General features: G+C 51.1%; 2 non-coding genes across 2 annotated transcripts; both read left to right on the forward strand.

Annotated features, from left to right (window-relative positions):
• The first annotated feature begins 123 nt into the window (after nucleotides 1-123).
• TRNAR-ACG (transfer RNA arginine (anticodon ACG)) lies at nucleotides 124-196 on the forward strand. Its single transcript has one exon. It is a non-coding gene; the product is annotated as a tRNA-Arg (tRNA).
• An 11,284-nt stretch (nucleotides 197-11,480) lies between these two features.
• Nucleotides 11,481-11,778, forward strand: LOC149332665 (signal recognition particle RNA). Its single transcript, XR_016285378.1, has one exon.
• The last annotated feature ends 8,101 nt before the right edge of the window (nucleotides 11,779-19,879 follow it).

The following is a 19,879-nucleotide window of genomic DNA, read 5'->3' on the forward strand; positions in this document are numbered from 1 at the left end:
AACGTTGCGCTTAAGTCTTTCGCCTCGCCGCACTTTAGGTCAATAAACTGCCCCCTGAATTTTTTTGCCGAAGACCCTCGAAGGAATTCTTCAGTGTATCAGCAAAAACGCCGTGTTCGACCTGGGCCTGTGGCGCAACGGATAACGCGTCTGACTACGGATCAGAAGATTCCAGGTTCGAATCCTGGCAGGCTCGTTCCTTTTGCTGCAACTTTCATTTTTCCTGTTTTGCACCAACAGCAGATTTAGCACAGCGTAGACGCGCCAGCTAGACGTATAACGGTTTACCTAGAGCCTCCTGCGCACGCCAAGGGCAGGCCTTGGCCTGGCAATCCTGCGTGCGTCATCACTACGCTACATCTCTGTGAAGACACCTATGTGTCTTCGTCCTGTAGCACAAAACGTTAGCCGCTTGACAGGCATGATTCATTGTTGTAATCTCTTCTGTAGACAAGTATTATTAGTATTAATATTATTATTTCACTGATGATAAAATCCAACCGGATTCGATACGCGTTACGGATGGTAGTATATAGGTTTAACGTCTATAGCAGCGAAGTGGTTGTTTGGGCGTGTTGGTGAGACTTGATATTCAGTTGGAGCGTACAACCATACGAGGACGGAGAAAGAGACGGAGGACAACAGTCTATTGCGAACCGCGAAGAAGCATATAAAGGCTAATCGTGGGCGGTGTGCTAGGCGTGCCTTTATACAAATAATGCACCATTGTCACCAGAAGTACGTGCCAAATGACGCGTGAAATTATCGAGGCAGAGATAATGGATAGTTTAGGGGAAAACTTCATTTCCACGCCGTCTATTGCTTTATCCCGCAAGGGATTACAGTACTTGCGTCGTCATCGAATGGTTGCGTACAGCGCATGTGTGGTGACCGGCCACGATTAGCCTTTCTATGCTGCTTCGCGGTTCACAATAAACTGTTGAAAGTTAGCGCTCGTTTGTCTCTCGTCTCTTTCTCCGTCCTCGTCTGGCTGTGCGCTTCAACTTTATATCATGTCTGTACCAGCCTGCCACCGAATCCCCAGAGAATCTCAGCCAAGGCGCTGTGCAGATATCCGCATAGCGTGAGACAGTTACCGCTATTTCTCTAAATTCTTCATAACCCACCTCAACTTACTAATTTCGACCAGTGAAAAAATAGCAAAACACCCGGGAACTAGCGAGTCCTTTTCGCAGCTCACGGACGGCCTCAAGAGTGCGCTGGCCATAATCGATCTAGCTACGCCTTAGCTTGAACAACGCAGCGTGACAAGTATGAGCAGTGAGTGACCGTTGTTGTGTGGCCGCTGTGTGCGACACGCCGCGTGATATATGGCCGCGCTGCACGGCTTAGGCCTAGCTGGGCCCGGCGGGGCGAAAGTTCGTTGGCCGTGGTTCCGTCTATTTGGCTCGGTCGCTGGGTGTCAAGTGCTGTTGTCGTTTCGGCGCTCGCACAGAGGGCTGCCTCTTGAACGCGCGTTCGCGCGTGTATAACAGCGGCGGAGAGTCGTGTATCAAACATCTATGGGAGCGTGATTATAATAGCGCGCCCCGGCCGTCACATGGCTTGTGAAACTCTTTTCTGGCTTATCATCGCAACGGTTTTTCTATCGTAATCAGTGGTGGTGATCGCTTTGCCTGCGTATAACGCGAAGTTGTCGTCTGCGCTGATAGATGCCCCTGTGTTTTGTAAAACCATGGTGAAAAGTATCCGAGCCACGTGGCTGGTTTTAAGGATAGTGGGGCCCTCTTTTGGCACCGCATAGAACCACAGGGCCTTCAAAAGGTGGCGAAAAGGGTTTATCGTACAAAGATTTAGAGGGTCAAGGGATAGGATAGGATAACTTTATTTAGCTCTAGCGCGGGCGTCCATTTATGCGGTCAGATGGGTTCATCTCCGCAACGGTCGGTTTCCCCCAATCCAGGGCTCCGCTGGATGCTGCTGTCAGCTGAGCTCGCCGTATCAGACAGATCTGGTCATCGCGGCAGTCGCTGGAGAGCAGGCCCTCCCATTGCTCCGCGCTTGGGTTTGGTATAACTGGAACGACGTCGACTTTTTGGCATGCCCATGTTATGTGATACAGTGTAGGTTTTTCATGGCACCACGGACAATTGTGCGCGTAAAGTGTGGGGTGAATTTTACTTAGTGTGTTTAGGTTTGGAGTCGTTTTTCCAATACACGCCTGAAAACCTTATGAGGCTTGAAGACTTTTGACTTTTCAGACAAATCAACTATGAGCTACATCGTAAAGAATGATAAATGTTGGTGCCACCCAGTCGCGGTCTCGTTCCCAAACAGATGGTCATTAAAGGACGGCGGGGTTCTTCGACGGACACAAAAACGCCTGTACTAGGGCGCCTTTGCATTTTGTCTGTGTTGTGTCCCCTTATTGCTTTTGTGTGTGTGCGCCCCCGCGTCCTCCTCCTAACGACCACTCAATCCTCCTCCTAACGACCACTCGCATCCTCCTCCTAACGACCGCTTGCCCCTCGTCGCACGCTGTCGCCGGATGCCCCCCCACGGTGCGCCCCCGCACCCTCCTCCTGTTCTGGGAAGCCACTCCCTCCCGTGGACGCTTCTCCACTCCCTCCTTTCTTCGGGCGGCCAGTTCGGCTCCTGCCTCGGTCGACGCTGGTCGCACCCTCATCGGCTTTAAATAAACGAAGTCTAAAAGTACCGTGTGCGTCTTTCGCTGCATTCAACACAGCGACCGGACACGACAGTGGCGACGAGAAAGTGGATTCGACCCGCGCTACGCAACGCTATTGACAAGCCATGGCTACGCGAGGGTTTCCCAATCAGATACCAGAGTTCAACGGCTCATCGTGGTCATCGTGGGTTGGACGCCTTCAGTTCTACTTTGAAGCTAACAACATCACAGACCCAGCCTTGAAGAGGGCCAACCTGCTGACGCTGTGCGGGGAGCAGACCTACGATACTGTCTGCGCCCTTATTCAGCCAAGCACACCAGCGGCAGTGTCTTACGACGACATCGTAAAAGCGCTTCAAAAGCACTACGACCCAAGGCCATCCGAGGTCTACAGCCGGGCTCGCTTCCAACGACGAGATCAACTGGGAGGAGAAACTGTGAGCGCCTACGTAGCCGCGCTCAAGAAGCTCGCTGCCGACTGCAATTTTGGAACGCTGTCTACAACAGCTACCGGGCAGGAGGGAGACGCAGCTTCTTCTGCTAACACCACCATGCTTCCCTTGGACGTGATGTTACGCGACAGATTTGTGTGCGGACTGAGTGACGAGTCACTGCAGCAGCGCCTGTTCGCTGAGAAGGACCTCACATTCAGCAAAGCTTACGACATCGCCGTTCGAGCGGAGAGCGCCGGTCACCAGCAGAGAGGGATTCGCCGGAACACCGAGCCGGTACACCAGACAATCAACCAGGTGCGCAAGCCTTCTGTTGTTGTAAAATCGGTCAAAAAGGCACAACGCTGCTGGCGGTGTGACGACCAACACAACCCCCAGGGATGTCGATTCCAGTCAGCCACGTGTAATTTTTGCCACAAGCGAGGGCATATCGAAAGAGCATGCATTACGAAACGGAGACTTGCCAAGATAAAGTCACCTTCCCAGCCTAATCACAGCGTCAACGCCTCAGAGAATACGCCGCTATCTGATCTCCATGGAGCAACATCAGCAACACCATCTGTGTTGTACGACCTGAACACCATGAATCTCGGCACGCGACCGAAGATTTTTACAGAAGTAAGCGTACATCACCAGCTGATTAAGTTCGAGGTGGACTCCGGCGCAGCCTGTACTCTGATCAGTGAGGACACGTTCCGAACTTCATGGCCATCTGACGCACCCGCCCTGCAACAAGACGACACGCACCTGCGAACGTGGTCAGGACAGAATCTGCCACTATTGGGCTCTGCCAACGTGCAGGTTAACTACAACGGCCAGACCCATACGCTACCTCTGCTTGTTGTGAAGGGCACAGGATCAAGCCTTCTAGGGAGAAACTGGTTTTCTCCACTAGGCGTGATGATATGCGGCATACACCAGACGCCGAGCCAGAACATGGTTGAGCAACGGCAAGAGAAATACGAAAGAGTATTCTCGGAAGAGATTCCAGGAAACGAAGGGCCCCCGGTCACACTGGAGTTGTTGGACAACGCGCAACCCAAATTTCTGAAGGCCAGGCCGGTGCCGTTTGCTCTCCGAGATTCAGTTGAAAAAGAGTTGGACAAACTGGAGCAGCAAGGTGTCATCGAGCCGACGCAGCATTCCATCAAACTCTCAGCGTACGACTACGCTCTGGTCTACCGCAATGGGAGTAAACATCAAAACGCCGATGCGCTAAGCCGTCTGCCACTAGATGCAACTGTTGACGAACCATTTCCACCAGGAGACGTTCTGATGTTCGAAGCACTGCCAGAACCTCCGCTTACAGCAGGCACAGTTGCATCATCTACGCAGAAGTGCACAGCTCTCCGGCTAGTTTACACAGCTGTTCAACAAGGCAACGTGCATAAACTCAAAGGGGACAACTTCGACGCTTACCGCAGGCGAGCTACAGAGTTGAGCACCCATCGCGGCTGCATCATATTTGGGTCCCGAGTTGTGATGCCGAGAGAACTACGCGCACAAGCTATGTCTCTCATCCACGCCGGACATCGGGGCATCGTTGCAATGAAAAAGTGTGCCAGAAGCTACATGTGGTGGCCTGGCATTGACAACGACATCGAAACAGTGGTGCGAGAATGCAAGCCTTGCCAGAGCAGCCGGAGCGCCCCGCCGAAAGCTCCTGTCCCAGAATGGGAAAAGCCAGACACATCATGGCACACACTGCACATTGATTTTGCAGGACCAATTGAGGGCTGCACTTTCCTTGTGGTCGTAGATGCCTACACAAAGTGGCTTGAGATAAGGCAAATGGGACAGACGACTTCAGCAGCAGTCATTGACAACCTCCGATCACTATTTTCAACGTTCGGCCTGCCACGCAAGGTAGTGTCGGACAACGGAACACCGTTTGTGTCTGCGGAGATTCTCAAGTTTTATCGCGACAACGGGATCTCCTCAGTTACATCGGCCCCCTACCACCCAGCGACAAACGGACAAGCCGAGCGCTACGTAGCCGAGCTAAAACGCGCCCTTGAAAGAGATCAGACAGGCTCGCTGCAGCGCCGCCTTGCGCGCTTTCTGTTCAAGCAGCACACGACGGTTCAGAGCACAACAGGCGAGACCCCCTCGAAAATGATGTTCGAGCGTGAAATGCGAACCCAGCTCACAGCCATCCTCCCCGAGCCAAAGGCAGAGACGTTCCGGGAAGAAAAAGCAATTCCGCGCTGCGGCACGCTTAATGAGGGGCAGCGCGTCCTCGCCCGACAGTTTCTGAAAAAGCCACGCTGGGAGGAAGCTACAATTGTCAGACGCATAGGCCTGCGCTCTTGGCTCGTCAACATACATGGCACAGTAGCACGCCGACATCTCAACCAGCTGCGTAGATTTACGACGCCGTCTGAGAGCTGTCCGCCAGCGGAGAGAACACGTGCACCATTTTCCCACATAGCCTGGCACCTCTTCCCGGAAGAAGAGACTTCGCCCAGGACAGACCCAGGAGACACAGCGAACAACAGCCAGCCTACAAGTGTTTCTCCCCCGAGCGCACAAAGCCAGCGCGCCTCCACGCGTGAGCGCCGACCCCCTGCACGATACCAGGCAACTTTCTAAGGGGGAAGGAAGTGTTGTGTCCCCTTATTGCTTTTGTGTGTGTGCGCCCCCGCGTCCTCCTCCTAACGACCACTCAATCCTCCTCCTAACGACCACTCGCATCCTCCTCCTAACGACCGCTTGCCCCTCGTCGCACGCTGTCGCCGGATGCCCCCCCACGGTGCGCCCCCGCACCCTCCTCCTGTTCTGGGAAGCCACTCCCTCCCGTGGACGCTTCTCCACTCCCTCCTTTCTTCGGGCGGCCAGTTCGGCTCCTGCCTCGGTCGACGCTGGTCGCACCCTCATCGGCTTTAAATAAACGAAGTCTAAAAGTACCGTGTGCGTCTTTCGCTGCATTCAACACAGCGACCGGACACGACAGTCTGCATCTCAGCCGCAGCGCCGGAATCGAACACGCGAACATGTGCTTGGCAGGCGAACGCCATAGCCACTAAGCAACCGCGGCGGTGTGAACGCTCTTATAGCCCCGCACTTCGTGCCGTTGGGCAGAAGGATGCCAAGTGACAGATGGAGTTCTGCACAAAACCGCCGACTCCTAACTGGCGATCTAGTGAACTAAGAAGAAACTTGTGCGGGCAATAAAGTGATGAGTATCTCGACACCGAAGACAACTGCATCCAATCATTGTTCTCAGTAAAAAAATATTATCAGGCCCCATCTGGCTCTTCATGGACCCTGCCGCGGTGGCTCAGTGGTTAAGGCAATCGTCCACTGAGCCGGAGTACCCGGGTTCGAACCCGGGCGCGGCGGCCCCGTTTCGATGGAGGCGAAACGCAAAAGGGAGGAAGGATGCAAAAATTTGGATGTAAGCTTCGCCTTTAAGAGTGGAACGCAACAGAGTGTTGCAGCGCTGACAGGAAGTCCACGGAACGCCATCGCCCGTTCGGCGCGATGCCTTGCCCGTTGGACAAATCTTTTTTAAGCATGAAATGCTTTTCACTCCCGTTGTCGGCAGTGTGGTGACGTCACGCCGAGGCCGAGAGCCAACATCCGGGCACTGAATTCCACTCATCCGGGCACTGAACCGAGAACATCCAGGCACCGTTCGAGATTTAACGAGACAGCCCTCCTACAGGACCGGCATACAAGCCCCGGTAGCTTCGCGCCGAACGGTTGGTGGCGTTCCTCCCTTCCTGTACGGTGCGGTTCGGGTGTCCACCGAGATGACAGAGAATTACTGCGCCATTTCCTTTACTCAAAAAGCGTCGCGTTCAAAGGACAAGGCATCGCGCCGAACGGGTGGTGGCGTTCCGTGGACTGCCTGGCAGCGCTACAACACGCTGTCGCGTTGCACTCCTAAAGGCGAAGCTTAAGCGTCATTAATAAGCAGTTAATTAGTATTCAGCCATTAATCAGCAATTAGTCACTAATTAGCTATTTGTCATTACTTCGTCACCGATCATGTGTGGCGTCATCGAGTTGTGACGTCACCAGTGTCACATAGGCAAAGTGGTGCGGAAAACGCTTTCGCCTCTACGCACTTTAGACAGTTTCGAACGCGCTGCATATACATTCTTGACAGGCCTGCGTCTCGTCACGTCCGCGTACGCTTCTGCATCGTCCTGCATTTCATGCTTACTCTACTCTCGGTTACGGGAGAGGCAGAAATTTTTAAGCATGATATGCTTTTAGCTCCCGTTGACGGCAGTGTGGTGACGTCACGCCGAGACCGACAGCCATCATCCGGGCACTGAATTCCAGTCATCCGGGCTCTGAAACGAGAACATCCGGGCACCGTACGAGACTTAACGAGATTTAACGCTACGCGACCGGCATGCAAGCGCCGGTTGGTCTCCAAACGAGTTACAAAAAATAACTGCTGCCAGTGCCTTCTCAATGTTTATCAAGATATCATCGAGCTGTGCGTTTGATAATGCACGGAATTTCCGATTTCTAATAACGCGTGCAAAAAGCACATACATGCCACAATATTTAAGCATGAAATGCTTTTAGCTCCCGTTGTCGGCAGTGTGGTGATAGTCACGCCAAGACCGAGAGCCAACATCCGGGCACTGAATTCCACTCATCCGGGCACTGAAACGAGAACATCCGGGCACCGTACGAGATTTAACGAGACTCTCTAAGCCCTCCTACAGGACCGGCATACAAGCGCCGGTAGCTTCGCGCCGAACGGGTGGTGGCGTTCCTCCCTTCCTGTATGGTGCGGTTCGGGTGTCCACCGAGATGACAGAGAATTACTGCGCCATTTCCTTTCCTCAAAAAGCGTTTCGTTCAAAGGGCAACGCATCGCGCCGAACGGGTGGTGACGTTCCTCCCTTCCTGTATGGTGCGGTTCGGGTGTCAACCGCGATGACAGAGAATTACTGCTCCATTTCCTGTCCTCAAAAAACGTTGCGTTCAAAGGGCAAGGCATCGCGCCGAATGGGTGGTGGCGTTCCTACCTTCCTGTAAGGTGCGGCTCGGGTGTCCACCGCGATGGCAGAGAATTACTGCGTAATTTCCTTTCCTCAAAAAGCGTCGCGTTCAAAGGACGAGGCATCACGCCGAACGGGTGGTGGCGTTCCGCGGACTGCCTGGCAGCGCTACAACACGCTGTCGCGTTCCACTCCTAAAGGCGAAGCTTGAACGTCATTAATTAGCAGTTTATTAGTATTTAGTCATTAATCAGTCATTACACACTAATCAGTAATTTGCCATTACTTCGTCATGAATTATGGCCGCCGCGGTGGCTCAGTGGCTATGGTGCTCGGCTGCTGACCTGAAAGACGCGGGTTCGATCCCGGCCGCGGCGGCTGGAATTTCTTTGGAGGAGACATTCTAGAGGCCCGTGTACTGTGCGATGTCAGTGCACGTTAAAGAACCCCAGGTGGTCGAAATTTCCGGAGCCCTCCACTACGGCGTCTCTCATAGCCTTAGTCGCTTCGGGACGTTAAAACCCCATAAACCATAAACCAAACCATGAATTATGTGTGACGTAATCCAGTGGTAACATCACCAGTGTCACATACGCAAAGTGGTGCTGAAAACGCACTTCGGACAGTTTCGAACGCGCTGCATATACATTCTTGTCAGGCCTGTGTCTCGTCGTGTCCGCGTGCGCTTCGCATTATGCCCGTAAACATTTCATGCTTACTCTACTCTCGGTTACGGGAGAGGCAGAGAATTTTTTATCTTCTCCATGGAAACTGCCACCGAGACCGGAAAACTCGAGCCTGCCCAGTAATTCTACGCGAGGGGAAGAGGAGACTGCGGTGAAAAACATTTATCAACTATTATAATTACCGAGAGGTGATTGAAGTAGGTAAATTGGTAAATTGGTTTTTGTGGAAAGGAAATGGCGCAGTATCTTTCTCACATATATCGGCGGACACCTGAACCGCGCCGTAAGGGAAGGGAGGAAGGTAGGAGTGCCTATTGGCCCCTTCCCCTCACAACACTAGGTGAAGCCCCTATTCCGGGGCCCCATTGGGAAGCAACGCCGCCCGCGTCCGTTGAACCAAGGCCTTTTGGGCCTTGAGGTCTTGACAGCCGAGCAGGGCCGCCTCCCAGTCCTCTCTGGTGGGGTTGGGGTTGAGGGGGACAGATGGGTTTGATTGGCACGCCCAAATCATGTGGAAATTAAGTGTAAGCCACCTCCCCACGGAACAGGAAAGTGCCATCAAAGGACGTGTTGAAATGCTTAAGCACCGCCGGGCACAGTACAGTGTTGGTGAGTATTTTGATGAGGAGGCGCTCGTCAGCGCGATCCAGACCCTTACACGAAGCCGGTAGCACCGATGCTCCTCCTTGTAGGAATCGGTGATGTGTTTGAATGGAAGGGCCAGATAGTTTTATTGGGAATAGGCTTTCAAGGACAGAGGATAGCCCGAGGAGGGAGTGCGCGGGCGGCCCGATCGGCCTGTTCGTTTCCGTGGAGGCCCTGGTAACCGGGGGCCCAAATCAGGTTACGCGGAGTTATACCCCTGTTACACGGGCGTTTTCAACGGCAGTTCAGTTGACCGTCAGTTGAACTGAACGGCAGTTAGCAGTGTTACACGGCAGCGCTAACTGCCGTTCAAATCTCAACGGCAGTTGAGTTCGACTGAGATCGGGGGTCCCAGTTGAACGGCCAACTGACAAGATGGCGTCCAACGGATAAAAATATTTCCCGTAGTGGATTGTCTTGGCTCAGTGTATTGCGGCAAACTAAGAAAACACTCCAAATAAAACTGGTGACGCATAGCGCGTGCGTCGAGCAGTCGAAGTGAGAAAACACAAAAAAAAACGACGACGACCAGCGAACCGACCCACATCGGATAGTCTTGGCTAAGAACCGACATCGTCGCGCAAATTTTTGCCCAAAAGCAAAAAAAAAAGGCACAAAATTTGTCGCTATAGGAAAGAATATGTACAAGACGATCATTTATTACACACAAAAAATTGTATACGCTGTTTTTCTTTACTTTCATTTCGCTCTAGAGGCGATGTCACGTGGTTAGTGTGCCAACTCAACTGAACGCGAAGTGCTCGTGTAACAGCAAGCGAATCCAGTTGAAATCAACGACAGTTGAAATACTCAACTGAGGGTTAACTGAACTGCCGTTGAAAACGCCCGTGTAACACGGGTATTAAAAGCTCAGTCCCTCATCGGGGCCGATCCGGAAGGCCAGGGAGACCCACGTTGTTGGCCTCTACACCACCATACACCACCAACGCAAGCCCGACACTACACTAGCCAAACTTCGCATGGTGGGACATTAAGTGGGCCGCATGATCCACCGGGTCTCGAACAAGCTGGCGGATTACGAAGCATGGATGCATTGCAGCCTGCCCATGCTTTCGTAAGGAGTAAAATCTTCTATTCGACCCTCTGCTTGCACCTGCGCAAACACGATGATGACCAACTAGAGGTGCCGTAGGGGAGGGCTCCGGAATAATTTCGAACGCCTGGGGATCTTTAACGTGCACTGACACCGCAAAGCACACGGGCGCCTTTTGCGTTCCGTCTCCATCGAAACGCGGCCGCCACGGACGGAATCGAACCCGGATACTCCGGATCAGTAGCCGAGCGCCCTCACCACCGGGCCACCGCGGCGGCTCTTCCTTTTTTCTCTCAATCCCTCCTTTATCCTATCCCCTACCTTACGGCTTGGTTCAGGTGTCCACCGATATGCGAGACAGACACTGCGTCATTTTCCTTTCACCAAAAACCAACCAACGACCAACTGGAGGTCATCCAATGGAAAGTCATCAAGTGGCCTCTTGACCTCCCGGTCGCCACGTCCATCCAGAGACTTCTGGCCCTGGGCGTGGAGAACAGCTTCCGGGAGCTTCAAGAAGCCCATTTAGTAAACCAACACACGGGTCTTGCACAGATCACGTCCGGTCACCGACTCTTGGACCGGCTACACATCAAACACTACTACCACATTGAGGAAAGAAAGTGTGCCAGAACCCTGGAGACGCGCCCTCAGGGTCCGACCTCTTCCCCGCAACATGTCCAGAGGGAAAAAAATAAGGGTTGGAAATATGTAGTTTGAGTGCAAACGGAACACGAGACGTGCATGACAAATTTTTTTTAGCGCATCTCGGAGTCCATAAGGTAACTTTATAAGACTTTTCGTGATGCTCCCTAGATGGAGCGCACGTACTATACTCCTTAATTGTGCTGGATTTGCATACCACACGTGTTGTCGTATTCACAAAATCGTGAACAAAATCAAGGTCATCATTCTAAAAAATGGTCCTAATGCAGCAATATGTCGAATTTTCGTATCAGGAACTTGTGTGTTGACAATAATATGCCATTGGTAAATATAAAACCCCGCAGTTTGAAGGCCACCATCGCCGGGGGTTGTGGCGGGCCCCTGTAATCCAGCTACTTGGAGGCCGGCGCTAGAGGACGGGTTGAGGCTGGGAGCCCTTCCCCATGTTGGCCCATGTTGATCGGGTGTCCGCGCTAAGCTGGGCGCCGATATGGCGACCCCAGGGGAACCCGGGGTGGCCAGGTCGCCTAAGGAGGAGTGAACCGGCCCAGGGCGGAAACGCAGCAGGCAAAAACTCCCGCGCTGAGCAGTAGTGGGATGGCACCTGTGAATGGGCGGCATGGGGTAGCCCGGCCAATAGACTCGGACCTAGCGCCTTTTTTTCTTTGCGTGCAGTTTAATGAAACGCTTCGCGCACGATCTATTTTTTCCTTTCTTTTCCTGCACCTGTCTGCAGTTCCCCGTTTCATGAAGGGCAGTGGAACGCAATCTCATGGATACCACTTTTCCCCCCCCCCCCCCCCCGTGTTCTTTATTTTATTTTTTTATAATTATCCCGCCCCTTGTGACCCCATGTTCCATCGCCTGACTGTCGACTTTTTGTACCCTTTCAGTTTATCGTTGTAGCCCTTTATTACTTCCTTTCTCAAGTTAGAGCTCCACAGAGGGCGCCTATAAGAAACGCATAATTTTCTATGATAACTCAAGAGGCAGTGCCCTACTTTTTGAAGCTAGGCCAGGGTGTCTTAGAACGCGCAGCTACAAAAACAAATTTAACGAAGAAGATGACACATGTGCAGTGTGTGGTCGATCTGCGGAAACAATTCAACACCTCATACTCAGATGTGATGGTATCCATCCGGATGTCGATGCAGGCACAGTCACTCTTCCGGAGGCCCTACGGTTTAAAGATAACAATGGTCATGTAAATAAATCTGCAGTAGAAGTTAGCAAAAAGCGATTGGAGGATTGGTGGTTGAAAAGCAGAGATGTGGCATAAGGTTAGAAGTGTAGGAAACCGTAGGTAAAGAAGATGGCGAATCTTAATGACAATTGACAACACAGTTGAACAAAAATAAAGAAAGAAAAGCTGAGCATGGTGGCAACTGCTACCACCCCGTTTCAAAGGGGGCGCTCCTATCCATCCATCCATCCATCCATACAGGAGCATAAAACTTGTTATTGCTAGACAAAGGCACTGTTGGCAGCAAAATAAATGAGCCACGGAAGCGGGATTTAAATTTTATTTACTGAAACTCAGCTCAGAAGTAGCGGTTTGCGCGGTCGGTAGACGCTTCCCGCGTTCGTCAGTTTCAGACTGCAGTGCAAAGTTGCACCGCAATGAAACAAATTAATTTTCGTGTTCGATTCACTTTTCCTGCCGGTAGTACGCACAGATGCAGATGAAGATATGTAATACATGCCGGTAAGCACATGTAAGTACAAGTCACTTACTGCCTAGGGCTTCACGGGTGAGCTTCTCTCGTTGTACACGAGAGCGGCACATCTGCTGACCTTCGTGAGCAGCGTCCCTCAATCACGCGTTGCGCTCTACGTGTGGCATGGGCACAACGCATCACAACCTGCGTTCCCAAGGGACGACTTTGTCGAAACGGAACGCGAGGGGAGTAAAGCTGGCGTTGCAGTGGAAGCTGCCACTCGTCGTGCGTTTGCCAGTATATTCTAGGCACTATAGTGCGTTTAAGGAGCTGGCTTTGCTTGGCTTGGATTCCCGCTTGCGAAACCAGGAACGCAGGCCTCGGTGCGGCAACGGCAGCAACGGTCCTTTTTTTTTTTATTTTAGGAAAGGCAATGACGCAGTAACAGTTTCACTTATCTCACACCCGAACCGCGCATGCTACGCAGCCCCCCGATTATAGGTCGCCGGCCCGAATCCCTGCCGCGAGCTGCGCTCTAACTTCACTTCAAAGTTTATGCTGCACGAAACGTTGAATCCTATCATCCGGAACATTCTGCGGTAAACGGTTGACATGATGCGGTTTTTTCCGACGCGCAGTGCTCGCAACTATTATTGCGAAAGCAATACTAGTTGCACTTTCAGCCCGTCGCGTAGCGAGACCGGTAGCTACCATATATAGTGAACTAGAATAGTATTCTAGTTCACTATACTACCATATTCCCCAGGTGGTCGAAATTTCCGGAGCCCTCCACTACGGCGTCTCTCATAGCCTTAGTCGCTTTGGGACGTTAAACCCCATAAACCAACCAAAACCTATACTACCATATTAGCAAATTGGATTGGATTGGACTGAATTTGATTTGATTTGATTGGATTGGATTAGATTGGATTGGATAACCGATGCATCACCACAAGTCTAACCACAAGCACCACCACCAGCTACACTACCAGCTGAACCATGGCGTAGATACGGATATTTCTTTCGCAATTACCGGGCTTAACCAAGCTAAGCCACAGCCATTTTGCTTTTACTATGACGCCGACGGCTTTTCGACCGAACGAGCTGTGTACGCTGTCGCATAAAAGGCGCTCGTGTGCTGTGCGATGTCAGTGCACGTTAAAGATCCCCAGGTGGTCGAAATTATTCCGGAGCCCTCCACTCTTCCTTCCTTTCTTCTTTCACTCCCTCCTTTATCTCTTCCCTTACGGAGCGTTTCGGGTGTCCACCGAGATATGTCAGACAGATCGCCATTTCCTTTCCTCAAAACCAATTTTCATTATTTCTTTATGGGTTTGTTAACCCTAGACCGGCAACAAAAAAACGCATTGATGGTTGGGAAAATTTAAATTTAAAATTGTTTCCTGCCAATCGATTAACTCGTGACATCTGCGCCACAGAAGGACTGCTTGCGGCTGTTAAGGAAGTTAAAGAAGGTGTAGCCTGCACTCAAGACAGAAAGAAGTAGGTAAAAAAGGGAGGTGTTCTCTAGTGCACTCGCTTCTATAAAGGGGTATCTGCTGGAGGAGACCTTACTCCCCTACGAAGGGAGTAAATAAAAGGCCTGCAGGATAAAGGCCTCTCCCATATCTCGCCAAATGCGCCAGCCGTGGCCACCTTATCCCCGAAAACTTCTTAGTCTCGTCCGCTCACTTTCTGCCGCCCTCTGATAGGCTTGCCTTCTCTTGGAATCCACTCCGTTACCCTTAGTGACCATCAGTTTTCTCGCCTTCGCATCTCATGTCCCGCCCAAGCCCATATCTTCTTATTGATTCCGACCAGGATGTCATTAACCAGCGTTTGTTCCCTCGCCCACTCTGCCCTCTTCCTGTCTCTTAACGTCGCACCTATCATTTTCCTTTCCATAGCTCGATGTGTTGTCCTTAAACCATTACGCGAGTACTAGGATATACTTTTTTGTTGTGGAATACTGGTAAACTGCTATTCATGATCTGAGAGACCCTGTTAACCTGAGAACCTGAGAGAACCGGTTAAGATCATCCCTTCAGGATGATCTTAACCGCATTGAAAAATGGTGCGATGATTGGCTAATGACACTTAACGGTAAAAAATGCAAGCTTATTTCGTTTCACCGCAGACTTAATCCGTTGTCCTTTTCCTATAGAATTTCTAACAATCCAATAGAGCACATTCATTCATATAAATACTTAGGTATCACTGTGTGTCATGATTTAACTTGGCGGGAACATGTTACTAACGTTATTTCATCTGCAAACAGAACCCTTGGATATCTGAAGCGCCATTTACGTCACACAACAAAAGAGGTCAAATTACTCGCTTACACATCATTGGTAAGGCCAAAACTAGAATACGCACCCCCCATTTGGAGCCCCCATCAAGCATATCTAATCGGTGCACTTGAAGCCGTGCAAAATCGTGCCGCCCGTTTCATTCACTCCCAATATTCATACGAAGTCAGTGTGTCATCCCTGAAATCTCTGTCCAACTTACGAAGTCTTTCTTGCCGTCGTCGCGTCGCAACCCTATCTCTTTTTCATAAATTTTATTACAGCTCACTCGGCCATGAACCATACATCTGTGCACCTCCGCCGCGCGTATCACATCGCACTGGTCACCCCCTTCAAGTTACTCGTCCACGTGCCCGTACCGTAACCTTTTCCACCTCCTTCTTTCCACGAGCCGCGTCAGACTGGAACGGCCTCTCCCATTCCGCTGCTGCTATCACCTCCCCATCACTCTTCAACGCCAACATTGAACTTCATATGTTATCGTGAAAAAATGTAACAATTTTTTGATTACCCCACCCCTTATGTAATACCCCGAAAGGGGCCTTTAAGGTAAATAAATGAAATTAAATGAAATGTGCTCCACCCCATTCTTAATCTTATAGTAATGCAACTCTCGTTGTACTGATCTGCGGTCAATACCTGCCCTAGGTAGACATATTCCCTTACAACTTCCAGCGCCTCGCAACCAGTCGTAATCGGTACAGGCCAGCTTAAGTGTGTCATCAGGGTATCTTCATAAGAAACGACTTTGGAACGAAAGCTATTTAAGGTTATTTAAGTGCGCCTGTGACATTTCAGCACGGAAGTATACTTGAACTTTCTTTACTTCTCAACCGAACTTGCTGAGATTGCCGGACTGTAAGAAGTTTGCTGTGCTCAGACTTGGGCTCACTCTGCTGACACTCTCCGCCCCCCAAAAAAGGAAGACATCTCAAAACCGCCAAGAAAACCGAGAAAAAATTCACCGGGACATGTAATTGCATTGTGTGTTGGATGCGATAGCAATTAGAAGCGATTGATGTCTTCACCAAAGGTGTCCTCACTTCCGCTCTGGTGACGTAACTTCTATCCAGTCATTGTGGGAATTATCCGGCCTGCTGACGTAACTTGCCCCAAGCCAGTGGGAGTTGTCCGGTCTGGTGACGTGCTTTCCCTGCAGCCAATGGCCGGATTTTACGACCACCACGTTTTTTTTTTCGTGATGAGGCTTTTAAAGCTACCGCAGTACCAAAAAAAAAAAAAAGATGGACATCGCTTGACAGTATGCAAAGAGTACACAGAAAGTCGGAGGGCCTATCGGTGTTACTTTTCTGCCTTTTCGAAAAAATTAGGGGGCCGGCTCAGTGGGTGCGTGATCGCGTCTGTTCGGCTCGCTGGCATGGCTCGCAACTGCAATATGCATAGACTGCCTGACTCAATACATCGCCCACTTGAGAAGTACAGTCACATCTCATCTTATTGTTTGGAATCTGTTGTTCTCCGTCTGTTCACTTAGGTTTGGTTTGGTTTATGGGGTTTAACGTCCCAAAGCGACTAAGGCTATGAGAGACGCCGTAGTGGAGGGCTCCGGAAATTTCGACCACCTGTGACATCGCACAGTACACGGGCCTCTAGAATTTCTCCTCCAAAGAAATTCCAGCCGCCGCGGCCGGGATCGAACCCGCGTCTTTTGGGTCAGCAGCCGGTCTGTTCACTTAGGCTATAGTATATGCCCATATATGCGGAATTGGTCATTTTCTACTTTATGTTCATGGATCCCTGACTTGTAGAAGTACAGAAAGGTGGGCAAGTTGGTTATTACTATCCATGGTAAAACAGCGCGGAAAAACACGTGTTGTCGTTTTTGTTCCGTCCTCGTGTTTTTCCGCGCTGTTTTACCATGGATCCCTGACTTGACTTGATAGCGATAATAGTATAACTCGAAAAACTTAAATAAAAAATGGAACAAAAATGAAATAGGAACCCGACGTGATATGGACGTCTAGTATTGCAAAAACCGTGGTGTCGTTCACCTTGCTGTCTTCCGAGCACCGCTCCGCATCGGGGCCTTAATTCGCGCCTCTGCGAAAATACATAATTCGAGTGCATGAAAGAAAAGACGTGCGATGACCACTTCTCAGCTGCTTCAAATCTCCATAATCTCCGGATCCCCGGGACTGCATGAAAGGGAGAAGTAACTACGCGATCGATCTTATCTTGAAGGCCCCGCAGTTCTCGGGATAAGCATCAGGTTTCTCCCATTTTGTATATGTATGCGGCTTTCAGTAACGGGGGCGTTGCACAGTGCCGAGCAGTGTATATGACGGGCTGAAAGACAGTGCAGTTAAAGGTGCACTGGAGAGGAATCTGAACTCGTATTTTTACCGCTGGAACTTGATCTACACGTTCCGAGCGTTCTTGGAAACTTGGAATTATTGCCCTGTGTGGCCGATTTCCTTAATTTAAACCGGATTAACGTCGGGTTCCCGCGTAATTCCCCGCAAATGGTGGGAGGAGTCGATCAACCTTTCAGCCAGTCATATGGTGGCTTGCCGCTCTGCCATCGGCGGAGTGATACGTAGTGATCGGCTAAGCAAAGAGTCTACGCGTATTTTTATTTCCGTGGGCCTAATTTGCAGTTATGTTGTCTCTGACTAGATCTATTTATTCACGGAAACCTAAAAGAAACAAAATAAAAGCGAAAGCAAAGTCGCCACGCGTCTGCCTGAAAGGCACTCCATGCGTTGGTCGACTCCTCCCACCGTATGCGGGAAAAAAAGGCAGGAGCCGGACGTTAATCCAATTTAATTACGGAAATCGGCCGCACAGGGCAATAAATTGCAGTTTCTAAGAATGCTGGAAACGTGTAGATCGAGTTCCCGCGGCAAAAAGACGAATTCCGATTTCTCAGTGCACCTTTAAGCCACCCACGAGGGCTCTCGCCAGAGCAGAAATCGAATCCGTGCGTTCAATACATCACTGTTGAAAGACAACCGATAAACGCCGCTGGCAGAACACCTGGAGAGGCAGTGGAGACTCGAAGAGCGACGGTTCTCAGGCGCCATACTCGAAAAAGTTTTCAAACGGAAATAGTTCGCTGCAGCGTCCTGTAGTTCACGTTCTTCAAGTACCGCCCGGTTACAAGTTTTGCGCGCATTAAGGTGTTGTCACATGTTATTCATCGCGGGTGCGTTAAATAACCTGCGATTCTACAGCGTTGTGGTGGGCGATTTTCCAACGATGAGACCTCATCAAATATTCGCCTTGTACAGCTTGCGTAAAAATAAAACAGAGGATAAAAGTTCATTGTGATGCGACTTTGTGGGACCTATAGAAAGCATTCTGTGAACGCCAGTATTGAACACTTTCTCGTGCGCGAATTTCCAGTGCCCAGGGACCTGTGTAATCATATAACTAAATCGCATTACAATTAATTCTTACATGGTACTTACAGCATGACAGCGACGTATAGAGGAGCAACGCAAAGGAATTGAATCGACGAATTCAGCCCCCCCCCCCCCCCCCATTTCCCATAAGAAAAGAATAACCTTGAAGTCAATTCGATAATATTTAGACAAATAAAGCACTCTATAGAAAATAGTGCGTGTCATAGAGAACGGGGGGGGGGGGGGGGGGGGGGGGGCTTTACTAGCAACACTTCGGCTGCAGAGGCCATGCGAACCCGATTATCGTCCAAAAACAAATAATCAGTCACGCACTCAGCTTTTCGTATTCACATGAGCGAGAAAAATCGACGAAGGCAGTGCACGTGACAGTACTGGTTGCTAACTGTGCGTGTAGTGCACGCAAGATAGGTGCATGCGGTTTCCTGTATTCAGGCGAAGCGGACGCCATTCGGATACCAACAGCCTTCGGCAATAAAAGTGCATTACCCGAGGCAAAGGCACCATAAAAGGGGCTCACGGCCGGGTGGACGTCCTTGACGTAACGCGATAAAAGAAAGTTCGGCCTCGTAAATGACGCCTAAATGCGGCATGCGAAGAAGACGTGCACACACGTACTTACCAGAACCCGGCACGTGACGCGGTTGACGAACACCGACCCGACATCGGCTGCCGCTTGCGGAAGCACGATCATCGTCCCATTCCTTTCTTGCTCAACTCCTTTCAACAGTTTCGACGCCGAAAGGCACGCGGCAGCACGGCGGCCGTCGGCGGCATGCACCTGCGGAGCGCCTATCCCGTGCGGCGGGCTCACCGGAGCACACGTAGACTGTGCGGGGAAGCCCGCTTGCCCGGAGGCTTTCCCGTTTCTTCTTTTTCTTTTCATCCCAGCCGTCGTCCTCCTTTCCTTCTCGCCTCCCTTTCAACTTTCATTTATCTCCGCCACTCTTTCGTTCGCTTTGTTTCTTCTGCCTCCCGCATGCGCGCTGCAGGGGATACGGCTGTCAGGGTTGCCGTCCTGTTTTCCCCTTTTCCCCCACTTTTTAAGCTTTGCATGTCTCCGTGTCTCCCCTTTTCCTTATTTTCTACCTCGCCTCTTCTTTCTATCATCTAGACCCATGTCAGAGCGACGCTAGCATCGCTTTTTTTCGCCGCTGTGCCAGCCGCACTGTCGCCAGGGTTCTTCCTTTGTTCCCTTTTACCACTGCGCCCACTTCGCTTGCTTGTATTACTGCTCGCGGCCGCTTCCCTATACCACCGCTGCATCACGCACCTTTCGTTACTTTTCGCTCATTCTCCCCCCCCCCCTCCCCCTCCTTCTATTACTTCCAGTCTTCCTCCCGCATGGCGTGCGCTGCGCGCTTTCGCCGCCCTCGGCCTCCTCTCCCGAGTCAACAGGTTGACGGGGC

The sequence above is a fragment of the Amblyomma mixtum genome, chromosome 8, assembly GCF_055824585.1.
Source record: "Amblyomma mixtum isolate Tamu chromosome 8, ASM5582458v1, whole genome shotgun sequence".
Classification (NCBI taxonomy): domain Eukaryota; kingdom Metazoa; phylum Arthropoda; class Arachnida; order Ixodida; family Ixodidae; genus Amblyomma; species Amblyomma mixtum.